At 42.1% G+C, this 16,165-nt stretch overlaps 1 protein-coding gene and 1 long non-coding RNA gene across 3 annotated transcripts in view; one reads left to right on the top strand and one right to left on the bottom strand.

The window, feature by feature from the left end:
* Positions 1-1,243: 1,243 nt before the first annotated feature.
* Positions 1,244-2,156, bottom strand: LOC119779829. The gene is made up of 3 exons (XR_005280301.1): positions 1,726-2,156; positions 1,382-1,633; positions 1,244-1,307 (listed from the first exon to the last, which is right to left on the bottom strand). It is a non-coding gene; the product is annotated as an uncharacterized LOC119779829 (long non-coding RNA).
* Positions 2,157-7,502: 5,346 nt separating this feature from the next.
* Positions 7,503-16,165, top strand: part of ripor3 (RIPOR family member 3) — a 57,361-nt gene continuing 48,698 nt past the window's right edge. The window contains exon 1 of one of the 2 annotated variants that reach the window (XM_038279709.1): positions 7,503-7,857. The gene's annotated coding sequence lies outside the window, so the exon portion shown is untranslated. Of the gene's footprint in view, positions 7,977-16,165 lie in introns of both variants that reach the window. The other variant, XM_038279710.1, reaches the window with a different exon arrangement.

Here is a 16,165-nt window from a genome sequence, read left to right as displayed (position 1 = left end):
ATGGTACACTGAGTCAATATGACGCAAGATGGAGGATGCAGCATGCATGTACAATATATCTCCATAATCAATCACAGACAAAAAGGTAGCTTCTACAAGTTGCTTCTTAGCACTGAAGGTAAAACAAGATTTATTTCTGAAGTAAAAAACAAGCTTTACTTTATGCTTCTTCACTAATGTATTGATATGTACTTTAAAAGACAGCTTATCATCTATCCATATTCCCAAGTACTTGTATGAAGACACTCTCTCAATGGATTTCCCATCTAAGGACAAGATACTACATTTGTCAAGTAGCTGTGATCGAGCTTTTGAGAAAACCATAAACTTTGTTTTCTGTGTATTTAAAACCAATTTTAAACTTAACAATGTATTTTGTGATGCCTGAAATGCAACCTGAAGTTCCTGTACAGCCCCTGAAGTGGTGGGAGCGTGAGTGCAAACCACTGTATCATCAGCATATAAATGTATTTTTGTCATTTATAAAAATTGAAAACAGAATGGGCCCCAGAATAGATCCTTGTGGGACCCCTTTGGTTATCTCAAGAATTTCAGATTTATAACCTTCTGCATGGACACATTGTGTACGATCTACAAGATAATTCTGGAACCATGTAACAGCCTTTGCACATAAGCCAACTGATTGTAATTTGTTCAATAACAAATTATAATGGCTGGAATCACCTTGCTGGGTGATATTTTTCCCGCCTCTTGGCCAAGGAAATTGTTTGTGTTGTGGATGCGGTGCTGTAGCCAGACCACAACAGAAGAGAGGATGCAGCATTATAATTTTTTAGTTCGGAGAAGGAAGCAAATATTCAGGTGCTAGAGAAAGACTGGGAGATGATTAATGAATATGAATGGAAAACCACATGTTCACTCGTTTGGAGAGAGTATGGCTGGAAGAACTCAATCAGGTTCAGGTGATTCCCAAAGCTGGAGATGCTGTGGTGCTGGAGAAACAGATATTCGGAGGTTGCCCATTAATAAAGCTACTTTGGTTCAAAATAAAAATTTAGAATTCCCCATTGTTTTGATATAATGTCTCCTGGTAATATTGGAACATTAAATTTAAAAAGAGGGAAGGATGACAAAATGTTGAGAATACTGCTTCTGGCTGCTAAAAAGGCAATAACCAGAAGATGGCGTAGTACTCCTACAGTGGAAGGTGTCATGATTGGTTCTGAATCAAACCCACATGCAGAACACTACCAGTAGACAGATGAAAAGTTTAACAGAGTTTATTAAATGTTTGCACAAAATTAGACTGCGTTCAGGAAACAGGTCCGGGCTGGATTCTCAGGCGTCTGCAGAGATGACAGTTTGGTTAACCAGGTGGATAGGAAGCGTTGCTTAGTTTTCTGATTATTGCAGATTATACCTTGGAGAGTTTCAGGCTTTCTTCTCAGAGGGGGGGAACCGGTTGGGTCCAGAGACTGTTGGTTTGACAAAGTGCTCAGCAGGTGCAGCGTCTAACTTCTGACTGTTGGATCAGACCTTGGATTGAGGGGTTAGCTCTCCTTCCGAGAGCAGCAGGTGGATTCCAAAGTGAGATCTTCAGGTTTGGCTCTCTAGGGCAGGCAGGCAGATTCAGGTTAAGCTCTCCCAGAGCTTCACACGAGAGACAGGTTTTCTTAGGAGCGACAAGACAAAGGCTGGTTAGAATACGGTTTTCTCTAGGGGACAAAATTTAAAGACAAGGAGGCTCAGGTTCGCTAACTAAACTTAGCTAACACTGCGGCGTCGAAGAAAGGTCTGGCATCTGCTTAAGTAGAGGGGTCCTCTAATGGGCTGACGAGCTCCAGGTGTGCTGGTGAGCTCCAGCCCAGAGAACCCACGGCGCACTCTGCTGGGGAAAGGTGGAACAACTCCAGATCCCAACAGAAGGATGGATTGATGTAAAATCAAGTATTTATGTTATAGAGGAAATAACTGCATGGATAGATTGGAGATGGACTAATGATGTCTGGAAGAGTTGGAGACAATATTTAAAACAACACATGCCAGAATTGGCCAATAAAATAGATAAAATAAAAATAAAATAAATCTTTAAATAGAAATACCTGTAAACGTCTCACGCTTGAAATATTTTTACAAAATGTTCAAATTTTACAGTTATACAGGCTTTATAACAGTTGCAGAACCTTTGTAAATGTAGCTCTACAGTAGCAGCCATTCAAAATTTCCCCACTTACCTTGGCTAGTCCTTGGCTGGTCCTTGGTTGGTCCCTGGTATGTCCTTGGCTGGTCCTTGGATGGTCCCTTTGTTGGTCCTTGGCTGATCCTTGGTTGGTCCTTGGCTGGTCCTTGGTTGGTCCTTGGCTGATCCTTGGCTGGTCCTTGGTATGTCCTTGGCTGGTCCTTGGCTGGTCCTTGGCTGGCCCTTGGTTGGTCCTTTGTTGGTCCTTGGCTGGTCCTTGGCTGGTCCTTGGCTGATCCTTGGTTGGTCCTTGGCTGGTCCTTGGTTGGTCCTTGGCTGATCCTTGGCTGGTCCTTGGTATGTCCTTGGCTGGTCCTTGGCTGGTCCTTGGCTGGTCCTTGGTTGGTCCTTGGTTGGTCCTTGGCTGGTCCTTGGCTGGTCCTTGGCTGGTCCTTGGCTGGTCCTTGGCTGGCCCTTGGTTGGTCCTTGGCTGGTCCTTTGTTGGTCCTTGGCTGGTCCTTGGCTGGTCCTTGGCTGGCCCTTGGTTGGTCCTTGGCTGGTCCTTGGCTGGCCCTTGGTTGGTCCTTGGCTGGTCCTTGGCTGGTCCTTGGTTGGTCCTTGGTTGTTCCTTGGCTGGTCCTTGGCTGGTCCTTGGTTGGTCCTTGGCTGGTCCTTGGTTGGTCCTTGGCTGGTCCTTGGCTGGTCCTTGGTTGGTCTTTGGCTGGTCCTTGGCTGGTCCTTGGTTGGTCCTTGGCTGGTCCTTGGCTGGTCCTTGGCTGGTCCCCTACAATTTCTTTTTTAACATCAATCTTTGTAGTAAAATATTCTTTCTGTCATGATTTGTGGACACTAAGATCTAAAGAGAAGCGCCACCTCCTGGTCAGACCCTCTAATTCAGTGAAAGGGTGGAGTCAGAGGAAAAAATATGCAAGAGGGGGGGTCACTATAGTGGCTAGAAGTTGGAGGGGAGTGGATTGCTGTTTGGCTGGCATTTGACTGGGATGGGCCATTTTGACTGACTGATACTGTATGTGTGAAACACACACAGCGCAGACACGCCCCCCCCATGCACCATCAGCTGTCAGAGTGGGTGTTCAATGAGGGAGTGGATGGGCATAAACAGGATGCCTCTTATCTCTAGCTGCCATGTGTCGGAGCGCTGAGAATGTGCCAGCTGATGCAGCATGTGGGAAAACTGGGCCAGTGTCTGACTTTGTGTGACGATCAGTATTATAAACTTCCTTATATTTCTTATTGTTTTTGTTTTTTTGAATCACATAGATTCCTCTTAAAGGATTTCTCTGGGTGGAAAGAACTGTATGAGTAGAGGTCAGAGTACGTTAATATGTCAATAAATACAGAGAAATATATGATTTGTTTTTACGTCTTCTGCTTTCCAATATTTACATGTGACATCAGATGTTTCATTCCTGAAAATACAAGTATAGACATTACAAATAAAATTTACTACTTTGGAACTAAACAGTAGGACAAAACTAATATGATTGAGAAAAAATCAAATCAAAAATCAAAGATTCTCAAGACAAAACAAAAAAATCTACAAGTTAAAATCAAAAATGTTCAAGAACACAAGAACTGTCTTCAAGTGGAAATCACATAATTAAAAATCTACAACCCCTAATGAAGCTGTTAAGCTGTGTTCACATCGAAGGCATTCTGAAAACAGAAATCTGGATGCTGATCAAACTGGTGTCAAGTTGCCTTCCTGCTTCGACGCTCTGGATGTTTATCTGCTCTGTTCTGTAGCTTCAAGCCAGGGGTGGATTTGGGACATTTAAGGCCCTGGGAAAAGACAGGCAGGGGCCCCTCTGAATGGAGAAGACATCAAACAGCCCCATTCTACAGATAGAGAAATGTTAATAGAATAGACATCCATTATCTGTTCTAGGTTGTGTCCCTCTCTTCTTGTCCCTTTTCTTCTTGTTTTCCTCTCTATGTTTTGTACTCAGCTGACTTTTCATGCTGTCTCTAAAGGAATGAAAGATTTTTTCCAAGCACTAAGCTCACTTAGCTGATTGCTCCTTCCTGTGTTTCCAAAAAGGCCAAAGTAAATAACCCAGTCCTTCTTTTCACTGTAGACAAGCCATGATCTGCTTCTCTGTTCTCCATTTTTCATTTGGATGAAATAATAGCTGCATGAATCATGACAGCAGACAAGATAGAGGAGAGCAGGAGGCGGGGTTACCAATCTACTTGCTGCTTCGCTGCTTTTAGATGTTGTCTCCAAAGTCTCCAGCAGCAGAAAAAAGTCTCTAGATTTGGTGCTAGGAGCTTTTTAGAAATCAAAGTGCTAGAGGGGTCTGAAAGAGGGTATGAAATGAATGTGCACAAGTAAGGAATAGTTGTAAACAGAGTTTTATGGGGCCCACACGTACTTGGGGCCCTAGGCAACTTCTTAGTATTGCTTAATGGTAAATCCCATTGGCTGTAATAAACAGGAAGTAGAGTCAGCGAGCTAGCAAGAACCACAGATCAGTAATGGACTGGAGTTTTAATGAACGTGTTGCAATCAGGGGAGTTTTACTGACTTTATCACAGCAGCTTGTATTAATCAGGCTAACTGGAGACATGGAGAGAGAAATGTGATGCATTAAAGACGCCAGCCGCAGCAGAAACACCACACCAGGCCTTTGAAGCAAACATTCACTAAATCACAACTTATCCAACAGATGTGTTTCTATCTCCTCTTCTTGCTCTTTTTCTCCTTTTAAAAAAAGTCAAAAGCCGCATCAAGAAAGTGTGAAAAGCTTTTACGCAACAACGACTTGAAATTTAGCTGTTTCCATCAAGCTCTTCTGATGTGATCATTCAAAAGGGACAAAGAAAGGTTGATGGAAACATGGCTGATGACTGAGCCTGGATTCAAACCAGCAACCTTCCATTTTAACTCTATTCAGTTTATTTCTATAGCTCCAATTCACATCATGTCATCTCAGGTCACTTTCCAGTTCACCAGATCATCAGTCAGATTGATTCAAAGTTTTCTATCTAAGGAAAACCGGCTGATTGCATCGACTCATTGACTCTTCAGCAATCCCTCACACTAAGCATGCTTGTAGCGACTGTGGAGAGGAAAAACTCCCTTTGAACGGGAAGAAACCTCCAGCAAAACCAGGCTCAGTGTGAGCTGCCATCTGCTGAGGCCGACTGGGGTTCAAGGAGACAGAAGCAGACATAGAAAAAGAAGCATAGATACAAAATGCAACTGTCAACCAGCTTCACAGGCGGCCCCGTCCAGGAAACACACAGCCAGGCAGACGAGCTCCGAGCCAGCTCCCATGTCAGAGGATGAAGAGAGCACATCTAGAAGTTCTGGGTGAGGAGGAGTGGAGGCAGTCTTTTATTCTCACTTATAATATTTAGAGACAGTAACATGCTAAAGATGCAGCATCACAGCTTAATGCATTACTCTGTAAAGAAAAGCATAAGTTTGCTGAACAAATGTGGTTCATTAAAGAAGATTAGTTTGATTCTAAATTACAATAATTTCCCGACGAAAGTTACAGGAAAGAGTTTTTAAATACCCTCTGATGAATGTCAGTATTCCTCATAAACAGCCTCTATATCATATAGAGATGCCAACTGTAGTGTTTAAATAAATAATGTCCCCATGGTCAATTTATGGTAATAAAGTGGCTGCAACAAACCCTCTAATTTGTGCTGAGCTACAATAAGAGAAAGCAGAGAGAGCAGAACATTAGAGATTGAACTAACAGATTCTGCAGAGTGGGAGAATAGAAATAGAATGAAGCAGAATGATGAAAAAGGGGTCCCTATGTCCTCCAGCAGTCTAAGCCTATAGCAGCATGACTATAGAGATAGCTCAGGATAACCTGAGCCACTCTAACTATAAACTTTATCAAAAAGGAAAGTTTTAAGCCTAGCCTTAAACTAGTAAACCTGCAGATTGAGAGCGCAGTGCTCTGTTAGGAACATAAGGAACAATCAGATCTCTGATATCAGATGGAGCTTGGCCATTTAAGGCTTTATATGTGAGAAGGAGGATCTTAAATTCTATTCATTTCCAGGACAAACTTCTGGTCCAGTGATGTTGCTGTTAGTTGGTCGGCTTTCAGGGTGAAAGGGAGTCCAGCCTGGTGCCACCAACATGTCTTCAGTGAATCTCTCCTGGTGTCCACATGATAAACGTAGCAGGAAGAGGAAGCAGTGTAGATGTTTTCATAATCTACTGCAGCAGCGGCAGCAGAGATCAACCCAAGAGGGGATCCTGAACATCAGCTGGACTGAATCCAACTGTCACAACGACCATCTGGAGAATTTCACAAACCAGCTTTAAGTTAAATTGCAAAGTTCAGACTGTAAGTCTGGTTTCCCTCTGAGCTGGGGGCTGGATGGATGCGGTGGCTTTAAACAGCTCCACATATTTCTCTGCGCTCTCATGGGTTTTACATTTCTGCAGAATGGCCGTGTGAACCACAAATGTGGCCGCGCTTAAAACCGTGCGGAAAACACAACAATTAGATAAACATTAAACTTCTTTGTTGGTGATAATTACAGACAAAATGCCTCCAGTCCTGCTGCCAAACATGTTTTCAGTTTCTGTCTCTGTGTTTAGATTAAGATCCAAACACCCAGAGGTGCTGAGCCTCCTTCAGGGCCCAATATTTATTTGGAGAATTGCAGTCAGATTATTGATGTATGAGGCCTGAGCTGGAGCCAAGTCCTTCAGTTAAAAGCCAAACATGATACTCAGCAAGCGGAGGGGGAGGGGGCGGGGAGGGGGGTACTGGACCTTTCTTTAAAAACTTGGGAAAACAGAGAACACAGGGGAAGAGAAAGTCTACATTTATCTATGTCTGCAAGCAAAAGAAACATCAGGAAGAAATGAGATGCATTCTGACCGAGGAAAGGAGACAAATTTAAAATAAAACATGTCAGAAGGAGCAATAAATGAAAACACAAAAGGACATTAAAAGTTTCTGAAGATGAGAGAATGAAAAATGTGGGAAGGGCCTTAAGAGGAGGAGAGAAACGTGGAGAAGGGAGTGGAGAGACAGCTGAGAGGCAGCCGAAAGGAGAGGAGAAGAAAGGAGAGGAGAGGAGAAGAAAGGAGAGGAGAAGAAAGGAGAGGAGAGGAGAGGAGAGGAGAAGAAAGGAGAGGAGAGGAGAGGAGAGGAGAGGAGAGGAGAGGAGAGGAGAGGAGAGGAGAGGAGAGGAGAGGAGAGGAGAGGAGAGGAGAGGAGAGGAGAGGAGAGGAGAGGAGAGGAGAGGAGAGGAGAGGAGAGGAGAGGAGAGGAGAAGAAAGGAGAGAGAAGAAAGGAGAGGAGAAGAGAGGAGAGGAGAGGAGAAGAAAGGAGAGAGAAGAAAGGAGAGGAGAAGAGAGGAGAGGAGAGGAGAAGAAAGAAAAGGAGAGGAGAAGAAAGGAAAGGAGAAGAGAAGAGAGGAGAGGAGAAGAAAGGAGAGGAGAGGAGAGGCCGACTGCAGGAATAAAGGTTTCTGACGGAACAACTGAGGAGACCTGAGAGAAAGAAGGAAAAAAAGAAGCAGATCTTCTTCTTGGTGGATTACATGCTGTGAACCTCTGCTGAGCTTCTGCAGGACTGAGCGCTATCAGGGGCGAGCAGGCAGCTGCCAAACCCTCACACACCCCTACCAACACACACACACTGAGATATGAGCGGCCTGCTGGGGACCTGCGCTGACAGTTGGGAAGAACTGGTTCCTCATCCTGTACGGTAGGTTCACTTCAGTGACTCATGTGGAGCGGATGTTTCTAAAGCTTTCATCAAAGCTCAGTCACTATCTTACCTGCTACTGTGGAGCCTGAAGGAGGAATTCCCATGGGGGGGTCAAGGTAAGGCTTTAAAACATGATGTTAGTTTGTTAGGGGTCATCAGTAATGGACGGCGCCGTCCGTCATGTCAGCACTTTTACTCCCAACCAGCTGCTGTAGCTGGATGTCAGTGAATCTGCTGAGAGGCCAGGAATTTGGTTCCATTGTTGTTGTAAGGAAACATTTTCTACACGGACAAAAATGTAGGAAAAAAACATTTTGTAAAATTAAATGTGATAAAAAAAGAAATGCAATCCAGATATTTTCAATGAATATTGTTGGGAGTGTTGGGCTACTGGTTAGAGCAGTCTGTGCTCTGAAAAGGTTGCCAGTTCCCGCTTCACACCAGTTTATTTATATGAATGCCAAAAACATGATATAAAAATAATTTAATGCACAGGTTGACTTTTTGTCCATTAATCTTTCCCTTCTGAGGCTGTGAAGGTAAATCTGTGTTTTGCTTGGTTCAATATAGGGTCACAAACCTAAACAAATCATGCACCAGTTTTGGGAATAATTTAAGTTTTCCCAGATTTCTTTTTTTTTTTTTAAGAAATTTGGGAAAACAGCAAACTCTTTTTTTTCCCAACTTATCAGGTTTAATCTCTGCAAGAAAAGCTGCATCATGCCTCCTGTTCAGGAGAACTTTGGCTGAACTCTGTGGTTCAGTTTGTCATCAGCTGTAACCCTCCAGCTATGCAGAGGATTTGATTTTGTAACTTTTCTGCATAAATCAAACACTAAAGGACCTTCAAAGACAGCTTGACTCGCTGCAGCATCCATATTCAGTTATACTGTTCTGATCTTAGGAAGGTGAATGGTTTCATTTCCATCTGACGGTTAATCTGCCCAGATAAACTCATCTCCCAGAGTTTCCTCTCTGCTCCATCATCCCTTCCTCCTTCCTCGGCCCAAACCAGCTTCGGTCTCAGAGCAGAGCGTCCGTTTCTCATGAACCCCTCAGCGAGTGCAGCTCTAGCTGCCGGCTCCCAGAAACAGCAGTATAACAGGCCAGCTGAGGGCCGGTGCCCCTTCTTCCCCCTTCCTTCCTGTTTTTATCCTCCCACTCTCTCTCTATCTGACTCCCAGGACCGGTGCTGCGTCAAAGTTTATCTCTGAAGCACCAAAGAGGCCAAAACCTGAAACAAACATGTAGGAACGATCAGAGGAGACAGAACAAACGTGTCTCTGGTCATTCAAATGTTAACTAAAGGAAGGTTGATCCACATTGAGTGATAAATAGTTCACTGTGACTACAGGTTAAAATGAAATACTACCTTTATTAGGAAATAATCACACAGTATTATTATATCTAATAACTATGCAGGCACTAAACACTCCTGAAAATAAGCTCAACTAAATAAAGAGAAAGACGTGTTTAAGAGTCTATTCAAAGTCAATACAATCAATCCTCTAACAGAAGAGCTATTAGTGTATTGATTGATTGACTTTATTGATCTCACAGTGGAGAAATTAACTCGTTACATCAACTGAAATAGAAGAAGAAGGTGCATGGGATATATGCAGCACATCCACATATGATTATTGCAGTGGGCGTGAAATATAGAGAAACAGGTTATTGCACACGGTACCAAATGGTTAACTGCACATTATATATTGCACAAGTTATCGCTGTTGTAGCGTTGCATAAAGATGCTTTGCAATGTTAAAAGTCACAACCAAGAAAAAAAGCAAGACCGTCTCAATTTGCTGAAACAATTAGTTAGATTACTTGCGATTCATCAGTTATAACAATAATTAAAGGAATAGTACACCCAAAACATGATTAGCCTTCATTTTCTACTCACCCCCATGCTGAACAACACTCTGGAGTACTTTTTTGATATCTCAAATGCATCTGGAGATCTGGGAGGCTTCTTGCTGTCTGCTGACATTCAAATAATGGAGGTCTATGGTGACCGAGACAGAAAGGTCCATAAAAGTCCACAAAAAACGTGTCAATATTCCTCCATACTGCTCGTCCAATGTATTCCAAGTGTCCTGAGTGGGTAGCGTCCAGAATTTACTCGAAACGAAGTCATTTAGAATGTTTTTAGAGCATAAACAGTAGTGTATAGGATTTTTCTAAAAGCGCGTTCACGACGCTATGGAAACCGCGGCAGACCAAACCAGACGAAAGTGCGCATTCAGCGTCTGCTCTGCCGATAATGCAAGCGTAGAAGAAGAAATGTGCTGTTTACCTGTGCAAAGAAAGAAACAATGAAAGAAAAATGTCTGAGGACTTCAGTGTTGAGGAAGAGCATGAGTTCTTTGCCGAGCTGAATGCGCACTTTCATCTGGTTTGGTCTGCCGCGGTTTCTGTAGACTCGTGAACGCGCTTTTAGGAAATCCTATACACTACTGTTTATGCTAACTTGAGTATAGAGACTGAAACATGCCTTTATCTGAAAGAGAAATCCACTCGAAGTAATTATACCAAAATTGTAAAAAAAACAAAAACTAACATTAATTTCATTCAAGATGAACAATCGTTTTGTACATTGATATTTCCTCAAAGGGCACATTTTTAGCTGAACTTTCAATTCAATTCAATTCAGTTTATTTATATAGCGCCAAATTCACAACACATGTCATCTCAAGGCACTTTACAGTTCAACCAGATCATACAGTCAAATCGATACAAAGTTTTCTATCTAAGGAAAACCAGTTGATTGCATTGACTCATTGACTCAAATACAATCCCCCACACTAAGCATGCTTGTAGCGACAGTGGAGAGGAAAAACTCCCTTTTAACAGGAAGAAACCTCCAGCAGAACCAGGCTCAGTGTGAGCGGCCATCTGCCGAGGCCGACTGGGGTTCAAGGAGACAGAAGCAGAGATACAAAAAGCAGCTGTAAAAGGCGGCCCCGTCCAGGAAACACACAGCCAGGCAGACGAGCTCCAAGGCAGCTCCCATGCCAGAGGACGAAGAGAGCACATCCACTCAGTCACGGTCAGAGAAACAGGACCACACTGGAAAACAGGCCGATCGCCAACATCTATAAACAAGGGTGTTGATGGAAGCAGCACAGCTGATGTTTCTTTCCAGGATGACGTCCCAGCCAAACAGGAACAGACGAGGCAAAGCTACTCTGAGGAAAAGCAGAGAGAGCAGAAGGTTAGAGATTGAACTAACAGATTCTGCAGAATAGGAGAACAGAGAGAGAATGAAGCAGAATGATGAAATGGGGGTCCCTATGTCCTCCAAAAGTCTAAGCCTATAGCAGCATAACTATAGAGATAGCTCAGGATAACCTGAGCCACCCTAACTAGAAGCTTTATCAAAAAGGAAAGTTTTAAGCCTAGTCTTAAAAGTAGACAGGGTGTCTGCCTCACGGACTAAAACTGGTAGTTGGTTCCACAGGAGAGGAGCCTGATAACTAAAAGATCTGCCTCCCATTCTACTTTTAGAAATTCTAGGAACCACTAGTAAACCTGCAGATTGAGAGCGAAGTGCTCTGTTAGGAACATAAGGAACAATCAGATCTCTGATATCAGATGGAGCTTGGCCATTTAAGGCTTTATATGTGAGAAGGAGGATTTTAAATTCTATTCTTGATTTAACAGGAAGCCAATGAAGAGAAGCCAGGATAGGCGAGATATGATCTCTCTTTTTAATTTTCATCAGAACTCTGGCTGCAGCATTTTGAATCAGCTGAAGGCTTTTAACTACAGTTTGTGGACTTCCTGATAGTAAAGAATTACAATAGTCCAGCCTTGAAGTAACAAATGCATGGACTAGTTTCTCAGCATCACCCCTGGACAGGAGATTTCTAATTTTTGCAATGTTCCTCAGATGAAAGAAGGAAATTCTAGAAACCTCTTTGATATGGGATTTAAATGACAGGTCCTGATCAAAAATAACACCAAGATTTTTTACTTTATTATCTGAAATCAGTTTAATCCCATCCAAATGAAGTGACTGGCTAATCAGCTTCTTTTTCAGAGACTCTGGTCCAAAGACTATAACTTCTGTTTTGTCTGCATTCAGAAGCAGAAAGTTAATAGTCATCCAGGTTTTTATGTCTTCAAGACATGCCTGTAATCTATGTAATGGGTTAGCTTCATCTGGATTTATAGACAGATATATCTGGGTATCATCAGCATAACGGTGGAAATTAATCCCATGCTGTCTAATAACTCTACCAATTGGGAGCATGTATAAAGTAAAGAGAATTGGTCCTAGCACTGATCCCTGTGGTACTCCACAGGTAACCTTTGAGCGTGTTGAAGATCTATCATTAACATGAACAAACTGAATTCGATCAGATAGATAAGATTTAAACCAGTCTAGAGCTGTTCCTTTAATTCCAACAAAATATTCAAGTCTTTCTAAAAGAATATTATGGTCAACTGTATCAAATGCAGCACTAAGATCCAACAGGACGAGCACAGATACAAGTCCATTATCTGAGGCCATGAGAATATCATTAGTGACTTTCACCAGAGCTGTTTCAGTGCTATGATGAGCTCTAAAGCCAGACTGAAACTCTTCAAAAAGTTCATTATGGTGTAAGTGATCGCACACTTGTTTGGCAACTACTTTCTCAAGAATTTTGGATAAGAAAGGAAGATTGGATATAGGTCTATAATTGACCAAGTCATCTGGGTCAAGAGACGGTTTCTTAAGCAGAGGTTTAACTACAGCAACCTTAAAAGCTTTAGGTACATATCCCTGTAACAGAGATAGATTAATCACATCTAAAATGGAGGAGGAGATCAAAGGGAATACCTCCTTAAATAACCTGGTTGGAACTGGATCTAACATACAAGTTGAAGGCTTAGATGAAGACAATAATTTTGCTAATTCAGAAAGTTCAACTGGATCAAAGCAGTCTAAACCCGGTTCAGATTCCATGACTACCTCAGGTACAATCACGGATAGAGGAGTGCTTATGATCTTATTTTTAATAAGATCAATCTTATTTATAAAGAATCCCATAAAATCATTGCTGCTAAGAGCAGGTGGAATGGACGGTTCAACAGAGCTATGGCTCTGGGTGAGTTTGGCAACTGTATTAAAAAGAAATCTAGGATTATTCTTATTCTCCTCTATTAATGAGGAGAAGTATGCTGCTCTTGCTTTACAAAGGGTCCTCTTATACAGCAGTAAACCATTTTTCCAGACTAGGAAGGACTCTCGCAGGCCTGTGGAGCGATATTTTCTCTCCAGTTTCCTAGCATTTTGCTTCAAAGTACGCAGCTCTGCATTAAACCAAGGAGCAAGCTTTCTATTTTTAACGGTTTTCATTTTCAAAGGAGCTGCGTTGTCTAAGGCAATACGCAGAGAACTAGAAACCCCATCAACAAAATCATCAACCTGTGAAGGGGAATAAGCTAAGCTTTTGCACTCTGCAGCACTGCTCAGCGACACAGAGGAGAGAGAAAGTGAAGCAGATTCTTTAAAATTTATAACTGCACTATCTGATAAAGATCTACTAAAATTGAACCTTCTTTTGGGGGAGGAGAACTCTGTTAAAGTAATCCTGAAGGTTATTAGAAAGTGGTCAGAGAGGACAGGGTTGTGAGGAAATACTGTTATTTCTTCACATTCTATGCCGTATGTCAGCACAAGATCCAAAGTATGAAGATGATAATGCGTGGGACTATTCACACTCTGAACAAAGCCAATAGTGTCTAAGATAGCATTAAAGGCTTCTCTTAAGCTATCGCCTTCAATGTCAGCATGGATGTTAAAATCTCCCACTATGATGACCCTGTCAGTATTTAATACCAAATCAGAAAGGAACTCTGAAAACTCATCTAAAAATTCAGAGTAAGGACCTGGTGGACGATACAAAGTTACAAAAAGAAGAGGTTTTCTTGCCTTGAAATTTGGATCAGGGAAATTAAGGGTTAAATTTTCAAAAGAGTTGTAGGTATTAATTGTTTTGGGAGTAATCAGTAAGTCAGACTGGAAGATTGTTGCTACTCCTCCTCCTCGCCCAGAACTTCTGGGTATGTGAAAATTTAAATAGCTTGAAGGAGTTGCCTCATTTATGCTCACATAATCCTCTTGCTGCAGCCAGGTTTCTGTAAGGCAAAACAAGTCAATGTGATTATCACAAATCAAGTCATTAACTAGCAGACTTTTAGAGGAAAGCGATCTTATGTTAAACAGACCGCATTTAATTGTTTTAACTTTTTCCCCAATTGGAGTTATTTTGATTTTAATTAGATTATCATGATTTACTCCTTTGGGAATCTTTGCTAATTTATTAGATTTTGGTCGTGGGCAAGACACTGTCTGGATGGAGTAAAGAGTGGGTAACAGTAGAGAAGCTGCAGAGATGTGTGTTAAACTACAACTCTGCTTCCTGGTCTGCACCCTGGGTGGTCAGGGTTTTGGAGGACTAATAAATGTGGCCAGATTCCTAGAAAGAAGAGCTGCACCATCCAAAGTGGGATGGATGCCGTCTCTCCGAATCAGACCTGGCTTTCCCCAAAAGGATTGCCAATTATTAATGTAGCCCACGTTGTTTTCAGGACACCACCTAGACAACCAGCGGTTGAATGACGACATGCAGCTAAACATGTCATCACTGGTCAGATCAGGGAGGGGACCAGAGAAAATTACGGAGTCCGACATTTTTTTGGCAAACTTACACACCGAAGCAACACTAATTTTAGTGACCTCCGATCGGCGTAACTTGGTTTAAACTCAGTAAAATCCCCTCTAAGGAACATTTTGCTATCCGACTAATAATCGGTTAATCGAAAAAATAAACAGATGAATCAGTGTATTCACATTATGAGTTCATATGAAATCGTACGAAAAGTTATGCACCGTAATTTCGTACGTTTTAGACGTTTTTTTCGTCTTATTTCATCGTATTTTTACGTCTTGCCTCGAAACAAGATATCCTTGCGCATCTTACGCACCATTAAATAACATAGAATTTAACATACAATTAACCCTAAGATACAAAACATCAAGCAACGTAGTTAGAGACATGAAGAAGTAATTATTGCACTGTTTTTCCCAGTTTTACGTCCGTCCGCGGATCTGCTTTTTTCGTCTGTCTGCCTGCGCATGCGCACTGATCTGTTTTTTCGAGGAAAAACGTCCAAAACGTACGAAATACTGTGCATAACTTTTCATACGATTTCTTACGAACTGATAATTAGAATATGTTGGATGATTGGATTAGTAAAATATTAGTAACCTGCAGCTCTAGAATCTCAAGGATTTCCTGAACAGCAGCCAATCAGAGGCAGTTTATTTTCTCAGGATATTTCCTCCTTCAGAGAGAAAAGATTTCCAACAGAAACAGGTCCACAGGTGAGGAGGAGAGAATCTGATAGTAATCTTAATCTAATCTGAAGGTGGTCGTGAGCAAATCACTCAGAGGGCAAACAAGGATTCTTCTTCTTCTTTTTCCTCTCAGAGGAAAACCCAGCAGCATGGCGGGAGTGCAATGAGTGAAATGGAGTTCTTTCTTTCAAACTGTCAGACCGTAGTAGACACGTTTGCTCAGCCATGTCTTTGTCTAAATGCATCATCGCCTTTTCTTTTCAGGACTCGTTCAATAAGCATCTCCCAGAAATGAGTTTTTGGAACTTAGGATGTCTGTATTCCTCTTCTACTAGTTTGGCTTCCAGATAGACAAGTCCGAGTAGCGCCATCTCACTGCGGAGCTGAGTCCCACCTGGTTTGTAGATGTAAAGTGTGAGCAGGTAGATGGCATCAGAGCGTCGGGTCGGGCAGTGTGATAACAAACATGGTGAACTGGGAACTTTTAAACCCTGAGGTTTCATCGTACTGTTTGAGCTGTAGCTGAGAGCAACAATTGAAAATAATCGCACAGTGTAAGGCCGGCTTAACCAGCTGCTAACAGCATCTGATTCATCTTCCAAAAAAGAAAATTAAAAACAATTCAGACTTGGAAACAAAGTGTCTCTTCCATCCAGGAAGCTTTTTCAATTCCAAATGTCAGAAATAGTGTTGAATTCCAGGTTTTATCCAGCAGCCCAACAAAGCCTGGTTTATGTTTAGAAAACATGCAAATAGAAACGGATGAACGGGTCCCCCCCCCCCCTTTGGAATGGGGGTGGTTTGGCTTCGTTGTTAGCCTGCAATGCTCCAGAGACATTTAGGACACTTTTCTACTTTCCAACCTCTAATGCCTCATCCTGACTCTGTAACTTTCAGTTGATGGTTTTGTTTTGTTGGTGTTTCTTTGTTCTCTGTTCTTCTTTTGATAATCAA

The sequence above is a fragment of the Cyprinodon tularosa genome, unplaced genomic scaffold (genome assembly GCF_016077235.1).
Source record: "Cyprinodon tularosa strain WSP-4 unplaced genomic scaffold, ASM1607723v1 ctg152, whole genome shotgun sequence".
Taxonomy (NCBI): domain Eukaryota; kingdom Metazoa; phylum Chordata; class Actinopteri; order Cyprinodontiformes; family Cyprinodontidae; genus Cyprinodon; species Cyprinodon tularosa.
This window is presented reverse-complemented; position numbering and strand designations above follow the sequence as displayed.